This window comes from Oryctolagus cuniculus, chromosome 4 (assembly GCF_051225735.1).
Source record: "Oryctolagus cuniculus isolate XC-2025 breed Fujian yellow rabbit chromosome 4, ASM5122573v1, whole genome shotgun sequence".
NCBI lineage: Eukaryota > Metazoa > Chordata > Mammalia > Lagomorpha > Leporidae > Oryctolagus > Oryctolagus cuniculus.
Genome location: NC_142870.1, coordinates 51,400,308 through 51,414,968, shown reverse-complemented (window position 1 = coordinate 51,414,968; position 14,661 = coordinate 51,400,308). Strand labels below are relative to the sequence as shown.

The following is a 14,661-nucleotide window of genomic DNA, read 5'->3' as shown; positions in this document are numbered from 1 at the left end:
AATGGTATTTGCTTTGGAGCAATTTTTTTCAAATTTATGAATAGACTTTTCATTTCCCATGACATTTTTGTAGTCCCCTATTATAAACAAAGGGATATTTATTTCAGCCCTTAAAAAGAAAGAGACAAGATCCCATCACTTAGAAAAACATAGATGTTCCTGGAGCACATTATGTTCAATGAAGTAATCAAGACATAGAAATATAAACATAGTATAAGCTCACGTATTTTTTAAAAAAATAATTATTCATAGTAATAGAAAACAGATTGGAGGTTATCAGTGGCTAGGTAAGAGAAAAGAGGAAATACTGATCAAAGTACAGAAACCTTCAATTATAAGATTGGTACATACTAGAGATACATATCATGGTGTCTATGATTATGGTATACCAAAATTTGATAAGAGACATCTTAAGTGTACTCACCACAAAGTAAAATGGTAACTCTGTGAGGTGACAAATATTTTAATGAGCTTGATTGTTGAAATCACTTCATAATATTTACAATATAAAATATCACACTATATACCCTAAATGCATACCACATCTATCAAATATACCTTACTAAAGGTGACAGGTTTTTTAACTAATTTTTAAAAGTAAATGTTTTTATAGGCAAATAAGTTTAGGTTAAAAAATGAATAAAACAGATTATTGTTTACACCTTTCATATAAAATCTGTATCGGGAAGTATTTGACACAGCAGTAAATTCATATCACATCAGAGTGGCTGATTTGAGTACTGGCTCCTTCACTTTTGATCAAGCTTCCTGCAAATGCATGCCCTGGAAGGCAGCAGATGATGACTTAATGCTTGGGTCCCTGCGATCTATATGGAAGACACAGGCTGAGCTACAGGCTCTTGGCTTTTATTTGACCCGGTGTGGACTGGAAGCAAACCAACAGTTAGAAGATCAATCCCTGTCTATCTCACTGTCTGTCTCTTTGTCCCTATCTTTCAAATGAAATGAAAATAAATAAATAAAAATTTCAGAGACTCTATCAGATAAATGTTGACTCTGTTGCTCTGTGATATTTATGGTGATTTATCATTTTATGACATTACAAACCTTATTAATCAAATTGAAAGTAGCTTTGAACATAACTATCTGTTAGGGAAATAATCTTGATTGAACTTTATAATGATATGAAATAATAAATCAGATATTCTTTAAAATGGCACATTTAAAAAAGAGAATCTATGTTTTTAAATCCATTTATTATGGAATTGTACTTGCATTTGCAGGATGCTTTAGATATCACTTGAAATCTTTAAAACAGCATAATTTATTATCACAAACCCAAGTTTAACCACTTAACAGGTTAAGAGTGATGCATAGGATATTAGGTATTAAAACATCAACAACTACACATTTTATAATAAAAGATTATTCTATAAGTTTATTCACATAAGACAATTATTCTCATAACAACTTCTAAACACTAATATTCATGTGAGTTAGACAAAGTTTTTGGTGTTTCATATTTAAGTTTTTAAAAGAGTAATCTATTTTTGATCACATTTACTCTACTTCTAATCTCTACTTCTAATCTCTACTATATAGTCCAACAATTACTTTAAGGTCAAAAGTCAATTTATTCTCTGTACCAATGCAAGTCCATAGATTTCTCTTGCAGAATGTAATTTATTTGGTTGATTGATCCCTTTCTTATTCCCCTCTTTCTTCCCTCTATCCCTCTGTTCTTTTATCCTTTCCTTCTTTCACTTATTAGAAACTATAATAGCTGTCTTCATGCTAGGATAAATTTCAAAGAACTGCGCTAGTGAAAGAAGGACATGGCCAGTGAAGTCTGAGGACATGAATATAAATCATTCTTTACCACTACCCAGATGTTTACCTTAGGAAAGTAGCAGGATAATTTTAAACATCAGTTTTCTTATGTACAAATGATTTTAAGACTATCTAACTTTTACAACTTACAGAATTAAATGCAATCATGTATATTAAAGCACAAAACATCATACTTAGCACACAGAAATTGATTAATCATGGGGGGATATTTGGCCTAATGTTTAAGATACCCATGTCCAACATCAGAGTAGATGAGTTTGAGTCCTGACTCCAGTTTACATGTAGACCTTGGGAGGCAGTAGTGGTGGCTTAAGTTACTATGCTCCAGCTACCATGTTAGAGACCTGAATTGGCTTCACAGCACTTGTCTTAGGTACTCAGACTAGTCTGGAGCCCTTGTAGACATTTGGAGAGTGAATAGAGGAGAGTACGCTCTATATTTGCCTCACCCTCCCCCCAAAAATTAACTTTGTATTCTTCGTTAAAGTAACTGATTAATGAAGAAAGAATTACATTCAATATGAAATATTTAAAAACTGTGGTATAAGCAAAATGCCAAAGGATAGGATATGATAGTTGGCTGAATCCTAAACAGGTCTTTACCAGATGAAGAAAGGTTAGGTAGGTACCGCAGGTGTGTGAAGCAGCATCTGCAAATATTTGGTATGTAAATTTATATTGAATGTATGCAGACAATAAATGGCTGGAGGAACTGTGAAGAACCATGAATACTGATCCCTTCACGCATCAAGCTATTGGGCAGGGCCTGAGGCAGCGCCTAGGGTCAATCACCTCTAGCAATAATCACAGGTATGTTCACCTCAGACAGATATGTTTTCTTTCTTAATATATTAAAAAGAATACGCAATATTTTGTATAGATCCATTAGTAAATATTTTCACTTTTATGCCTGCTATAATTCAGATGCTTCCTCTCTTATCTGGATATTGGCAAAAGCAATATTCACTGAGGAGCTAACAAGAAAAAAATCTTCACTAAAGATTAACCAGCATATCCAGGGAAGGAGGCCAGAAGGGAAGTGATTAAGCAGTGTGCCTGCTTTGAAAAGGAACATACACTATAGTTTCTGAAATTTGGCATAAGATCACTTAATGTTCTCTGAGCATTTGCTGAAAATTATAATCATAGAAAATGCCCATATTCATGGAAAGGTCTTCCAAGGTTCCTAATAACACAGAATGATCCAGTTATGCTTTACAACTGTCTGCTGTATTTCTGCTCAGAGCATAAAGATATCCCTCTAGTACATATGACTTAACAACATTCCAAGAGGGAACAGACAGCTCTGGTTTGGGTATGCAGAGCTGACTGTCCCAGCTGAAGGAGAGCATGTCTATAGAGCTACTATGAGATATTGCCATTCTCTCTCCAGCTCTACATTAGGACTGAAGCCTAAGCTACATAACTATAGTTTATGAATTAACAGAGGCTAAGATCATTGGTTCAATCCCATTATCTGGGAATTTCAGAAACAAAGAATAAAAGTCTAGTCTGCCTTTCCTGGGGGAGGGGAGGCAGGTTATAGGATTAAAAATGAGATGAAATACATAATCACACACTACTCATGTGAGTAAGGGGTTGCTGCAGGGGAAGTTGCTTCGCTTTGCCACTCTGCTATTACTGCTACCTACTGTCTGCTCTAAGGGCTCACCTGCTGAGATAAAGCTGTCAGGGAGCTGTACTGTGCTAGGTGAAGTCATCACACTAGGCCCTGGACTGCCTGCTGCAAAGATTGTGAGTGGTAAGAGAGTTGTCAAGATATCGGTTTGATCTGATTGTACACAGGGCAGTACCTCTGATCTTATTGCTCTGATTTGGATGTAGCTAGCAGTGCATTTTTCTATTAAGAGCCTAGCTTGAAATACAAAATTCTCTCCCACTTCATGCTGAGTAACCTTGCCTGCTTGACAGCAGGTGAGTTCTCTGATGAATGGAATCAAGGACAGATTTACAGAAATCCAAGTCCCTAGCATTGGTTTTCCAGTCATACAGAGAATTCTGAGACACAGAGATATGCAGCATATAGTACCAATGGGAAAACTCCTTGTCATTTTTGGACATATGGGTGGCACAGAATTTCAAGAATTCAGGAAAAGTAGGACAACAGTTAACACCAACTCAGAAAAAGGACCTAGATTTTGGATAATATCACCTTGGATGATTATTATTTATCTATGTGTCTGGGACCATAGATAAGGTTCGTAATGTCATATGGTGGTAGGTGCTGTATTAGACCATTTTCATTGCTATAACAAAGTACTTGATGCTGAGTACTATATAAAAAAGAGTTTATTTGTTTTAGTTTTGCAGGTTCAAGGGCATGGTACTGACATCTCAACTCTGATGAGAGCCCTCATGGGTATGTCTCATGGAAGGTAGTATAAAGGCAGAAGTGAGAGTGAGAGGGGGACCACTTGGCAAGATAAAAGCCAGACAGTAGGGGCAAGGGAAAGTTGATTCTTTTATAAGAACTCCTCTTGCCAGGCTGACACTGTGGCACAGCAGGTTAATGCCTTGGCCTGAAGCACCGGCACCCCACATGGGCGCCAGTTCAAGTCCCAGTTGTCCACTTCTGATCATGATCTCTGCTATGGCCTGGGAAGGCAGAAGATGGCCCAAGTCCTTGGGCCCCTGCACCCATGTGGGAGACCCAGAAGAAGCTCCTGGGTCTTGGCCCCAGATCGGCGCAGCTCTGGCTGTTGCAGCCAATTGGGGAGTGAACCATCAGATGGAAGACCGCTCTCTCTCTCTGCCTCTCCTCTCTCTGTGTAACTCTTTCAAATAAATAAAAAAAACTTTTTTTTTTAAAAAAGAGCTCCTCTTGTAAGAACTGGGGTCCCAGGAGAACTAAGTTAATTTCTTCCAAGGGCACTGCTCTCAAAGACCTCCTGACCTCCCAGTAGATCCCGCCTCTTAAAGGCTCTACTTCCTCTTAACAACACCACTGTGGAGACCAAAATTTCAACATACGAACCTTTGGGGGACAAAACATATCAAACCATAACAGATATTAACTCATTCAGTGCATAAAAAGGCAAGCATCATAATTGAAACAGAATCAGATATAAATACATAAGGCTGGGAGCAGGTAATCATAGATTGGACTCCCTCCTAGGAGGTTTGTCTAGGTTATAAACAGGCCAAAATTCCTCCAAATATACATATATCATTGCAAGAGAGTAGTCAGAGCTTCAGGAGTTATCCCCAGTAGGCTCAAAATCATCATATTTATCTGTAAGCCTCACACATTAAATCAGAGGGACAAAGTCTGGCAAGAACCAGGGAGTGTGTTTGACTTCAAGGAGTTAATGGCCTAGTGGCAATTACAAACAAAAATGTAAGAGAAATGTTCTAAAATACATGTGCCTGTAATATGGTAAGAAAGCATAGAAACAGTAAAGAAAGTTGGCCCGAGAGTGGTGGGATCATGAATTCGGATGTTTTTGCTTAGAATTCTTAGTTCAGAAAAAAGGCAAGAAAAGAAACTTAAGTGGTATGCTAATCATCTCAACCTTTTATAGGGAAGCAAAAATAGAAAGAATTAGGGAAGTAGGAAATACAAGAAAATTATCTGGGTAAAGGTTATTTTAATTCTCAAGTAAACATCTTTTTGGTATTAAATTCCCTTCAAAAGTGTCAGCATTAAATTTTAAATATCAGAGATAGCAATATATTTACTAACAATATATAAAATTGTGAATGCTTGGGCACAGATAAAATATAGGTTAGATTGAGAGTGTAAATGGTTAATAGTTTTTCTCACTCCAAGATAAACAACCCCATCACTCCTTTGGAGTTACTGATCATAAAAAAATTATCTCAGAAGTATTTGACATAGGCAACAAATTAAATTATTTTATTTCAGGAATCATCTCTAGGGATAATATGAGTTCTTGGATCATTATAACTATGCTAAAATCAATTTGGATTGATCAGAGAGAGTGAATTGAAATAATACAGAAAACACTCAAAGCAGTTCACGTTCTAATACATGAAGAATTCATAATAAGCATTTCTAAGCTTAAGAGAAAAGACAACAATAAACTGAAAATGGCTTACATACATAAATCAAATCAAGGTTTTTTCATTGTTTGTTGCTTGTTTTAAAAAATCTATTTTGCTTAATTTATAAGACATAATGAAGATTTTTTATGTTATAAAATATGACCTGTATTTGGGATATTAATTCAACCCTTAGCTGATTTTCCAACCTGTAATATTTGCTTTTTATGATGAACACATTGAATTAGTATCTCCCGGCCGGCACCGCGGCTCACTAGGCTAATCCTCCACCTTGCGGCGCCGGCACACCGGGTTCTAGTCCCGGTCGGGGCGCCGGATTCTGTCCCGGTTGCCCCTCTTCCAGGCCAGCTCTCTGCTGTGGCCAGGGAGTGCAGTGGAGGATGGCCCAGGTGCTTGGGCCCTGCACCCCATGGGAGACCAGGAAAAGCACCTGGCTCCTGGCTCCTGCCATCGGATCAGCGCGGTGCGCCAGCTGCAGTGCGCTGGCCGCGGCGGCCATTGGAGGGTGAACCAACGGCAAAGGAAGACCTTTCTCTCTGTCTCTCTCTCTCACTGTCCACTCTGCCTGTCAAAAAATAAATAAATAAAAAAATAAAAAATAAAAAATAAAAAGAATTAGTATCTCCCCATATTGAGATGTGATACACAAATAGATAATATTTTTAAAAACTGTTTAAAATAAAAGTAGTAAGAGTTTAGAATGATTAAATCTTCTATTCAAAGTGTAACTTTAAGAATTAAATGATGATAAACTAATTTATTTGTAATACATAGCACCATTATGCAATTTTAATTTCATTATTTTAAGTAGCATATGTCCTAATAGGCTACAGTATTTCTCCAACAACAAGTTGATAGATCATGTTTTGGGCTGTTCCACTCAGTTTATGTTTTCCAAGTCATGTTTCCTCTTCATTGTTTTATGTAGTATTTTTTTTTAACTTAGTAATACAAAGGTTACAAGGGCTCACTTTGAGACTGCAATTTGCTCAGTGTCCAATTATGTTACAAGGACTTACTGCCTAACAGCTTACTTCAAAGTGTCCCCTGGCTGCAACAAAACAGTCAGGATCAAAAGCTGTAAACTTGTACCAAACAGCTTCTGCTTCTTTCCTTAACTCTTTATAATCTGATACACAATGTTTTATATAAATATACATAAAAATAATCGCATTTAGTCAAAATATTCTAAACTAAAAACCGTTAAGTGCAATACCGAAAATTGAGAATTTTTGAAACCAATCAAAAATATACACATTCATAACGATATACCATCTCTCTTATTCCAATTGGCTATTTATCTTCATAATTTTTCTTTGTATGCTATCTTTAATTCCACATCTTCCTTTAGTTCTTCTATCAACTCTTATAAGCTTGTATGTCAACCATTACCCAAATTTTATTTCAAAGTTGCCTGAATTCCATAAATTGCAAAGGATCAATCCCACATTTCAATTTACTTGATCTTTTTGAAACATTAAGTGTAGTTGAACATGCTTGAACTATTTCATGCGTTCACACTTTATGCTCTTAATTTTCCCCTTCCTTCCTACCTCTTCCTTTTCAGTCTTCTAAGTCTTACCACTTTGCTAACTTAAGTATTGAGTCTTAAGTCTCAGAATACCCATTAACAAGTTTTAAAGTTTGTTGTCTTCTAGACTAACATTTACAGCTTACATAGGTATATACAACTAATTTGCATGCTTCTCTACAAATTCACATATCCTTTTTTCTCACATTGCTCCTCTTATTTATTAACATTTAATCCAGTTGCAAACTCTATTTTATACCCTCAAACTACTACATTTAATCATATGTAAATACTTTCTTAAAAATACTTCCTTTTGTCTTTGCTGCCACTATGCTTCTTCAATATGATCTGTCACACAATCATGACCATTTTCTAACTAGATTCCCTGCTTTTCTTGTTTTTTAGAATCCACTTTCCTCTTATCAAAACACATTACTCTCAATCGCATCATTTACAATCTTTAGGTTTCCTTTGGTATGTGGAGCAAAATCCCAACTGCCTAGGATGGCTTATAATTCTGTATGAACTCAACCTTTCTTTTTCAACTTCATATCTTCCCACCCTTAAGTGTGCTCACTATACTTACACTTCTGGCACACTGGTATTGCCTTGTAAAAGTCAAATCTATCCTGCCAGAAGTAATTTCCACATGAAGATATTCTCTGTGCTGATCTACTTTATTAGCAGCACCTCATAATCTTCAGGTTTCAGAGGAGCTGCTAACTGCTCAAACAAGTCTTTCCTGGTTACCCTAGGTTCATATTTTTGTGTATGTGCGTGCATGTGTATGTGTGTTTAAGAATACACTTAGAAATTTACAACAGTTTTGGGGACATTTAAATAACTATATTTATATGTGTGTATCTATAACTATAATATAAAATCTTTGAGGTTATCAGATGTAGATACTGTCATGACTGGCAGACATTTGGCACTCCATAGGTGCTTCATTAAATGTGGTTAAGAAATTCGCTATCTAGTGTGTTCCATTGCAGTTTTAATTTTTAATACATGAACTTAAATATTTTTCTAGTTAGTATACTTAAAAACTGGTAATAAAGTACATTTTATGTGTTGCCATGACCAAAACAAACAAAAAAAGTAAATAAATAACCAGGGGGCAGATGTTTAACACAGAAGTTAAGACACTCCTTAAGACACCTGTATCTCATATTCAAGTGCCAAAATTTGAGTCTTGGAACTCATTTTATTTTATTTTTTTAAAGATTTTATTTATTTATTTGAGAGGTAGAGTTACAGACAGTGAGAGGGAGAGACAGTAAGGTCTTCTGGCCAACGGTTCACTCCCTAAATGGCCACAACAGCCGGAACTGCACCAACCTGAAGCCAGAAGCCAGGTGCGTCTTCCCGGTCTCCCACATGGGTGCAAGGGTCCAAGCACTTGGGCCATCTTCTACTGCTTTCCCAGACCACATCAGAGCTAGACTGGAAGAGGAGCAGCTGGGACTAGAACTGGCGCCGCAAGCGGAGGATTAACTTACTGTGCCATGGCACCAATCCCGTTGGCACTCATTTTAATTCCAACTTCCTGATTGTGGACCATGGGAGAAAGCAGGAGATGGCTCAAATAGTTGGGGTTACGGCACACCCATATGGGAGACCCACACTGAGTTCTGGTTTCTTGGCTTTGACCCGGTCCTGCCTTGGCTGTTATAGGATTTAGAGAGTGAATTAATGGATGGGACATTCTCCCTCCTCACTCTCTCTCTGCTCTTCAAATAAAAGGAAAAATTAACAGAATTAGTGAGGTAATGTCTATGTTAATTAGCTTAATTTAACCAATCTACAATTTATAGGTATTTCACAAAATCACTGAACACCAAGGATATACACAATTTTTATGTGTCAGTTAAAAATATAAGCCAAAAATCTAGTTTTGGAGGTATTAAACCACCTGATGATTTATGATCTCTTATGCCATCTTATACAGAACTTTTTACTATAGTGAACATTGCACATATATTTGGTTATATGTCTTTGTCAGAAATAAAGCCCATAGTGGCTATTTATTTATTTATTTATTTAGGAGAACAGTAGTTTATTGACCTGGCAGGCTCTCCAGCCAGCCCACTGCACATCCACAGGGCTTGGGGGCTATGGCTCAGACCCTGGCAGGTGGTAGTTGGTCCTTTGGGGTCGAGGACGTAGGGGGTTGCAGAGGTGAGGGCGCCATGCCCACTCACTCAAAGCACAGTTCTTGAAGCCCTGGCAGGTGTCAGACATGGCCCATGCCTGACTGCCCCACCCTTCAGCAGCCTGGAAGCCTTGGGTATAGAAACAAGAATCCGTGGGGGGTGCGGGTGCAGCTGCATGAACAGCCCGGGGCCCACCCAGGCCAAAGCCCCCTGGAAAACAGCTGGAGGAGGCAGAGTGTGGAGGCCTTGGGGTAGCAGGGCGGCTGGCGGTGGCCGGTGACTTGGTGGGCGCTAGGCCAGGTGGTAGAAGAGGCTGCCAGTGCAGAGCCGCCACTGGAGCTCCTGCCAGAGCAGCTGCCACTCGCGCTGGGTGCCCTTCATGATGCCACTGTTCTCCAGGGCGCGGCGCGACAGGTAGGGCAGCACTTCCATCACAGGCCCGTAGGGCACGTACTTGTACATGAGGAAGCCCGCCTGGCCCAGGGGGAAGCTGATCTGGTCACACATGCCCAGCAGCTGCCCGAAGCACACCTGGCGGTCGGCGGGATGCAGGCCCAGCTCCTCCATCCTGTGCAGCGTAAAGCGAATCGTGTCCTTGTGGGAGGCCACCATCACCTTGGCCCTTAGGTTGTGCTTCAGTTCCTCCAGGACGTAATTGAGGCACGTGGGGTTGATGGGTTCCTCGTAGCCAATCTCTGCGGCCCAGGCATGCTCCTGAGCCATGTAGGCGCCTCACACCAGCTTGGCCCGGAAACACCAGCCCTCCCTGCGGGCCGGCTCCATGTCCAGCGTCACATTGTCATAGGCATCCTTGAGGTAGCACAGGTAGGTGTTGAAGATGAGCGGCTTCTCCACATTGAACTTGCGCTGCATCTCCAGTGTCAGGCGGCTGATGGCCAGCTAGAAGTAGGACTGCTCGGCATCCACCATCAGCCCCATGCCCACTTCTGTGGCTTTCTTGGCCAGCACGACCATACTCTGCAGCATCCGGGTCATCTGCATCTCCTCCTCCTTGGTGGACCGTGACAGCAGGGGCTCCAGCTGCCCTGTCTGCACCTTGGGGACCACGAAGGTGCTTGGAGAGCCGAGTACTGCTATCAATTAAGCTGCTCCAGTCCAGCAGGTCCACGGTGCCAGACACCCCCAGTGGGTTAAGTGTCCCTTTTTCCCCACATCCTCTCCAGCATCTATTGTTCGTAGATTTCTGAATGTCAGCCATTCTAACTGGGGTGAGGTGGAACCTCATTGTGGTTTTGATTTGCATTTCCCTGATGGCTACTGATCTTGAACATTTCTTCATGTGTCTGTTGGCCATTTGGATTTCCTCTTTTGTAAAATGTCTATTGAGGTCCTTGGCCCATCTCTTAAGTGGGTTGTTTTTATGTTGTGGAGTTTCTTGATTTCTTTGTAGATTCTGGTTATCAACCCTTTATCTGTTGCATAGTTTGCAGTATTTTTTTTTTCCATTCTGTCTGTTGCCTCTTCACTTTCCTGACTGTTTCTTTTCAAGTACAGAAACTTCTCAATTTGATGCAATCCCAATTGTTAATTTTGGCTTTGACTGCCTGTGCTTCCGGGGTCTTTTCTAAGAAGTCTTTGCTTGTGCCTATATCTTGCAGGGTTTCTCCAATGCTCTCTAATAATTTGATGGTGTCAGGTCGTAGATTTAAGTCTTTAATCCATGTTGAGTGGATTTTTGTGTAAAGTGAAAGGTAGGGGTCTTGCTTCATGATTCTGCACGTGGAAATCCAATTTTCCCAGCACCATTTATTGAACAGACTGTCCTTACTCCAGAGACTGGTTTTGGATCCTTGATCAAATACAAGTTGGCTATAGATGTTTGGATTGATTTCTGGTGTTTCAATTCTGTTCCATTGGTCTATCCAACTGTTTCTGTACCAGTACCATGCTGTTTTGATAACAACTGCCCTGTAGTATGCCCTGAAATCTGGTATTGTGATGCCTCCGGCTTTGTTTTTGTTGTACAAGATTGCTTTAGATATTCGAGGTCTCCTGTGTCTCCGTATGAATTTCACCATCAATTTTCCAGATCTGAGAAGAATGTCTGAATATAACCTTACCATAAAACTCAGCCATACCACTTCTTGGAATTTACCCAAAGGAAATGAAATTGGCAAACAAACATGCTGTCTGCACATTAATGTTTATTGCAGCTCAATTCACAATAGCTAAGACCTGGAACCAACCCAAATGCCCATCAACAGTAGACTGGATAAAGAAATTATGGGACATGTACTCTATAGAATACTATACAGCAGTCAAAAACAATGAAATCCGGTCATTTGTAACAAGATGGAGGTATCTGGAAAACATCATGCTGAGTGAACTAAGCCAGTCCCAAAGGGACCAATATCATATGATCTCCCTGATCGGCAACAACTAACTGAGCACCAAAGGAGAAACCTGTTGAAGTGAAATGGACACTATGAGAAACAGTGACTTGATCAGCCCTTGTCCTGACTATGATGTACAATGTAATACTTTATCCCTTTTAGTATTTTTTTTTTGTTCTAGTACTATTGGTTGAACTCTGTAACTAACACACAATTATTCTTAGGTGTTTCAATTTTAACTGAAAAGCGATCCCTGTTAAATATAAGAGGGGGAATAAGAGAGGGAGGAGATGTACAATTTGGGACGTGCTCAATCGACTTGCCCCAAATGGTGGAGTTAGAATCATGCCAGGGTACCCAATACAATCTCATCAAGGTGGCCTGTACCAAATCCATCTAACTAGTCCAAGTGATCAATTTCAGTTCACAACTGATCACACTGATAGGTCTAAGAGTCAAAGGGATCACACAAACAAGATTAGTGTCTGCTAATACTAGCTGATAGAATAAAAAAGGGAGAGAACGATCCATTATGGGAAGCAGGATAGACAGCAGACTCATAGAATGGCAGATGTCCTAAATAGCACTCTGGCCTCAGAATCAGCCTTTAAGGCATTCAGATATGGCTGAAGAGCACATGAGAGTATTTTAGTCAAGGAAAGCCAAAACACCATGGGAAAAAAAAAAAGACCTAAATGAAAGATCTCTGGGAGTGAGATCCCAGTGGAAAGAATGGGGCCATCAAAGAAGGAGCTACCTTTCTCTGAAGGGAGGAGAGAACTTCCACTTTGACTATGATCCTCATGGAATAAGATTGAAGTCAGCGAACTCAAAAGGCTTCCATAGAGTTGGCAACTCATGACTAGAGCCTATGGAGATTATTGACGCCATAAACAAGAGTGTCAAATTGTTAAGTCAACAACAGGAGTCACTGTGTACTTACTTCTCATGTGGGATCTGTCCTTAGTGTGTTGTCCAATGTGAAGTAATGCTATAACTATTACTGAAACAGTATTTTACACTTTGTGTTTCTGTGTGGGTGCAAACTGATGAAATCTTTATTTAATATAAACTGAATTGATCTTCTGTATATAAAGATAATTGAAAATGAATCTTGATGTGAATGGAATGGGAGATGGGAGGGATGTGAGTGGGAAGGAAATTATCGGGGGGAGCCATTGTAATCCATTAACTGTATTTTAAAAATTTATATTTAGTAATAAAAAAATTAGAAAAAAAGACTAGTGTTTGCTAATACTGATAGAATCAAAAAGGGAGAGAACGATCCAACATGGGAAGCAGGATACACAGCAGACTTATAAAATGGCTGATGTCCTAAACAGCACTCTGGCCTCAGAATCAGCCCTTAAGGCATTCGGATATGGCTGAAGAGCCCATGAGAGTATTTTGGGCATGGAAAGCCAAGACACTCTGGCAAAAAACAAACAAACAAACAACAACAAAACAAAAACCTAAATGAAAAATCTCTGCTAGTGAGATCCCAGTGGAAAGAACAGGGCCATCAAATGAGGAGGTGCCTTTCTCCGAAGGGTGGAGAGAACTTCCACTTTGACTATGACCCTGTCGGAATAAGATCAAAATCGGGGAACCCAAAAGACTTCCATAGCCTTGGCAACTCATGACTAAAGCCTAGGGAGATTACTGACGCCATAAACAAGAGTGTCAAATTGTTAAGTCAACAACAGGAGTCACTGTGTACTTACTCCTCATGTGGGATCTGTCCTTAATGTGTTGTCTAATGTGAAGTAATGCTATAACTAGTACTGAAACAGTATTTTACACTTTGTGTTTCTGTGTGTGTGCAAACTGATGAAATCTTTACTTAATATATGCTAAACTGACCTTCTGTATATAAAGAGAATCGAAAATGAATCTTGATGTGAATGGAATGGGAGAGGGAGCGGGAGATGGGAGGGGTGTGAGTGGGAGGGAAGTTATGGGGGGGGAAGCCATTGTAATCCATAAGCTGTACTTTGGAAATTTATATTTACTAAATAAAAGTTAAAAGAGGAAATAAAGCCCAATATGGGATTCAAATACTACAAAAAGTTTTCAAGGGAAGTGTAAAAATTAGGGTAGTTTATAGGAAGGGGCTAAGCAAGGAACTTGTCTAAATTAAGTTTTAGGTGAATCTCAGAAGGAACCATGAGAGAAAATTAGGCCACAGAGTTTTTCCTATGTAAACAGAAGGGGGTCAGTTCCTTTAAAAGGTCATATAAGCATATCATTAGTGTGGGCTTTTCCTGGGGTTGGTAGGACAAAGTCATGTGTTAAAGCAGTCAACAATCAGCACTGGGTAAGGAGTATACTTGCTAAGAAGAGGTATGAGAAAGGAAGCTAGAGTTCCCATTTTATATTGCTTATTCATTTGGTCATTATGATAACTTTCTAACAAGATTATCATTGTTTTATAATGAAGAATTAAATATTAAATATTAAATGCTTAGTTCAAGTGATAACTGTTTCAATAGAACCCAGGACTATCATTATACAACCAAGCTGCTTCTCCACTGAATCCTGCTTTGCATATACAAAGGGTCTCAAACAGAATTGAAGAATGTCCAATATGGGTGAATCAATTGACAGTTGTTAACGAGATCATTTTAAACTTGGCAAGAAAATCATCAGAAAGATTAAAGGGTTAAGACACTCATGACTACATTTTCAATAATGAATTTGTTATTCTCAGTATTAAGAAAATCACGACATTTCTGGCACTGTGGCACAGCAGGTAAAGCTGCCA

At 39.2% G+C, this 14,661-nt stretch overlaps 1 protein-coding gene and 1 pseudogene across 5 annotated transcripts in view; both read right to left on the bottom strand.

The window, feature by feature from the left end:
* The window catches only part of EPHA6 (EPH receptor A6), a 1,031,027-nt gene that overhangs the window by 759,576 nt on the left and 256,790 nt on the right, over positions 1–14,661 (bottom strand). The gene's annotated exons all lie outside the window — the stretch shown is intronic.
* On the bottom strand, positions 9,835–10,762 carry LOC149126966 (proline dehydrogenase 1, mitochondrial pseudogene; annotated as a pseudogene).